This window comes from Moschus berezovskii, chromosome 20 (genome assembly GCF_049115385.1).
Source record: "Moschus berezovskii isolate FMDL1 chromosome 20, NW_MosBer_1.0, whole genome shotgun sequence".
In the NCBI taxonomy this organism is placed as follows: Eukaryota; Metazoa; Chordata; class Mammalia; order Artiodactyla; family Moschidae; genus Moschus; species Moschus berezovskii.
This window is the reverse complement of record NC_142479.1, coordinates 71801021-71804789: the sequence shown is the minus strand read 5'-3', so window position 1 is coordinate 71804789 and position 3769 is coordinate 71801021.

Below are 3769 nucleotides of genomic sequence, written 5' to 3'. Positions count from 1 at the left end.
ATGGCTTTCTCTAGGCAAGAATACTGGAGTGGGTTGCTATGCCCTCCTTCAGGGGATCTTCCCCATTATATGAAATGGTGAAATTTATGGTGAAATTTTTCATTAAAAAATAATGTGTTTTGAAAATTCACGTACCCAAACACCCTTGTAAATTGTTCAACCTAACTCTTTTGTGTGTTTCAGAATTGTATGTTTATCAGCCCTCCTTGTTTTTACACTTACTTTGATTTAATATCTGAGACCACATCTTCTGTCTTCTTCAGATTAGCAGTCCTGCTTTTTGTAATCCTGGCTTTGACAGTGGTCTTTCTCCAGCTTTCCAGTTCCAATCTTGTTGTTAATTCTAATATCGAAGACTAACTCCCCATCCTAGCAGCTAAGACACTGCTCCCTGATGCTTTTCCTTACCAGACTCCAAGGTTGGCTGGGCAGGGAAACTGTGCAGAGAGAGTTGATTGGACTTAGGTAAACTGGGCACTTTGCACAAGTTATATGCTTTAAAAATTTTTTTATATTTATTTATTTGGTTCTGCTTAGTCTTAGCGGCAGCTCTTGGGGTCTTCAATCTTTGTTGTGGCTTGCAGGATCTTGAGTTGTAGCATGTGGGATCTAGTTCCCCAACCAGGGATGAAACCCCAACCTTCTGCCTTGGGAGGACGGAGTGTTAGCCACTGGACCACCAGGGAAGTCCCTATATAAGGTATATGCTCCTAAGGCTTAACCTGGGCTTCCCAGGTGCTAGTGGTAAAGAACCTGACTGCCAGTGCAGGAGATGTAAGAGACTCAGATTCCATCCCTGGGTCGGGAAGATCCCCTGGAGGAGGGCCTGGCAACCCAGTCCAGCGTTCTTGCCTAGAGAATCCCATGGACAGAGGAGCCTGGTGGGCTACAGTTCATAGGGTCGCAAAGCCTCAGACACGACTGAAGAGACTCAGCATCCAAGGCTTAACCTACAAGGAGGTGGGAGGAGGAGTGGACGGGGGAAGAGAGAAAGAACACGGCCATGGGCAGGAATGGAGAGGAAAACGTAACTGATCACGTCTGGGATCACGACAGAGCAGCAGAAGCCAAGTCCCGTTCTTAGTACCAACCGGCACCACTTCTTGTCATTTAGTTTCTCAGAATTTCTACTGGGAGGTTATATATTATGCTAAAGCGTTGCATGGTACCTGGTATAAACACTTCATAAATTACAAGCATGGTGCTAGGACTCTGTGTTTTGTTTTTGCTTCTTGGAGACTCTTGCTTCCAAGCTGGTTCATGAATCATCATCATTATCTATGAGAGGTGGGGACTAGCATCCTAGTTTTATAAATAAGACCACTGAAGGACTAGCAGGACCCCGGGACTTGCTCAAGGTCACACAGTTAATGTGCCCTATGCCTTTTTCTTGGGCTGTGGTTTTGTGCTGAGACAGAGCAAATCCTGCTAGATCTGGATAGAAGCTGGGAGCTCACAGAGGGTGATAAAATCTAAGAGAAGAAAAAGGGAGATGAGAATTAAGAAGTAGAAGTGGAGGCAAGGGGGGTGCCAGGAAAATCGAGGTCAACTGAGGAAACCTCTGAAGAAATAAGGCGGATCTGGACGGGACCAAGACCTATCTTTAGCGATTTGAATTGGCAGGGCTGAGCCTACAAATCAGCCCAGCAAGAAGAAAGAAGGGCAGGGCGCCTTCGATGGATGCCAATGCCTTGGAGCTTGGATGGGAAAAGCTGAGATGCTCTGGGCGCCTAAGCAACTGGAAGAAGGGGCCAAGTAGGGCAAATCTTGCAGCAGAAGTATTTGTGGAAATATGTTTTTTACCTCTTGCCGTGGTGAATTGTCTGGTAGCCTCATCGGGGGGCACAGACATAGAAAGACCACTTGGAGTCAAGCTCATTTGCAGGGTGAGGGCTCTTTAAATACTGGTAAATTCCCTATCAAGGAAGGACAGTAGCTTGTAGGGTATGGTCATCAGCCTTGATGACCCCCGAACCGCCAGCAGCTGCTTTGTCCTAAAACAACGTTCCTTTCTCCTAAGTCCCAACGTCACAAAGTCCTCTGAGAGGTGTCAGTTATTATACACTATTGAGCAACAATTGTATAAATTACAGATCATCTTCTTGTGTATTTAGGCTATCCGCTCTTTGCTGTCGTTCAGTCGCCAAGTCACATCCGACTCTTTGCAAACCCATGGGCTGCAGCCCGCCAGGCTCCTGGGTGCTTCACTGTCTCCCAGAGTTTGCACAAACTCACGTCCATTGAGCCGGTGATGCCATCTGACCGTCTCATCCTCCGCTGCCCTCTTCTCCTTTTGTCTTCAGTCTTTCCCAGCGTCCGGGTCTTTCCCAACGAGTCGGCTCTCTGCCTCAGGTGGCCAAAGCATCGGAGCTTCAGCGTTAGTCCTTCCAATGAATATTCAGGGCTGATTTCCTTTAGGATGGACTGGTTGGATCTCCTTGCTCCCAGGGACTCTCAAAAGTTTTCTGCAACACCACACTGTGAAAGCTGTCTCCCCTGCTAGATTATAAATTCTTGCCAAGTAGGTGTGGATATTAATTTTTTTTCCCTATGGACGTTGCTTGTCCGTTGGACCCACTTATCAAATCTTGACTGATCGACCTCTTAGAAATGATTCGCACAGATGGGCCCTGTTTGAGCCCACGTGGCCAGCGCAGATGGGCAGATGCTGTGAAGCAGATACTGAGGTGGGGATTACAGCTCAGGATGTTGATCAGGGCGTCCTCTTGGGATCAACACCCAAGGGGAAAGAAGCAGGAAGCAGACTAGGCAGAGGAAAGCGCTGAGCTGCAGCGGGCCTGAAGACGGCCCCGGGGACCGCAGAGCTAGAATGGTGCTTCGGGCTTGTCTCAGGCTGGGCCGATGCGGACAGGACCCTGCTTCTCTCTCGGTCAGCTGCTGGACATGGGAAAGCGTGGGCCGTGGGGGAGGCAGCTATTTGCAACCCTTGAAGGGGCTGACTTCTCAGGGACTGAAGAGCAGCCGTTCTTCAGTGAAGGACGTCTGTGCGCTGCAGCCCCGTGCCCGCCTGTGCCGGGGAACTCCAGACAAACGGAAGTGCTCCCTTTAAAGGTAGGAGTTATTTATTGCTCTGTTTTGCGGTACCTCTCTGAGGCCACAGACAAGGGTTTCAGTGTCCACTGTTATGTTCATCATTTCCTGGTTTAGCTCAGTTAAATCGCATTTGTTATGGCAGTTTTAGAATTTGCTGTCAGCAGCTAGAAGAGAAACACGTTTTTGAAAACTCCAACACTGCCTTTGCCACTATGTCAGGACTCTTTCGGGCTTCCTTGGTGTCTCAGTGGTAAAGAATCCACCTGCCAATGCAGGAGACATGGGTTCGATCCCTGGATCGAGAAGATCCCCTGGAGAAGGGAATGGCAACCCGCTCCAGTATTCTTGCCTGAAGAATCCCACGGACAGAGGAGCCAGGTGGGCTGCAGTCCACAGGGTCACAAAAGATTCGGACACGACTAAACGGCTAAGCAGACGGGACACTTCCAGACCAAATCCTCAAGATGCTACATGGTCTAAGGAAATGCTGACTGAGATGGGACGTGTACTCCACTGCAATTGTACCCTTTTTTTAAGATAACTGCAACTATCAGTACATTCTGAATTGAAAACACAAGTTTGGAACGGACATGTGCACACTGCTGTATTTAAGGTGGATAGCAAACAAGGACCTCCTGTACAGCACAGGGAACTCTGCTTGATATGCTGTAACAACCTAAATGGGAACAGAGGTTGAAAAAAGAAGAGATACGTG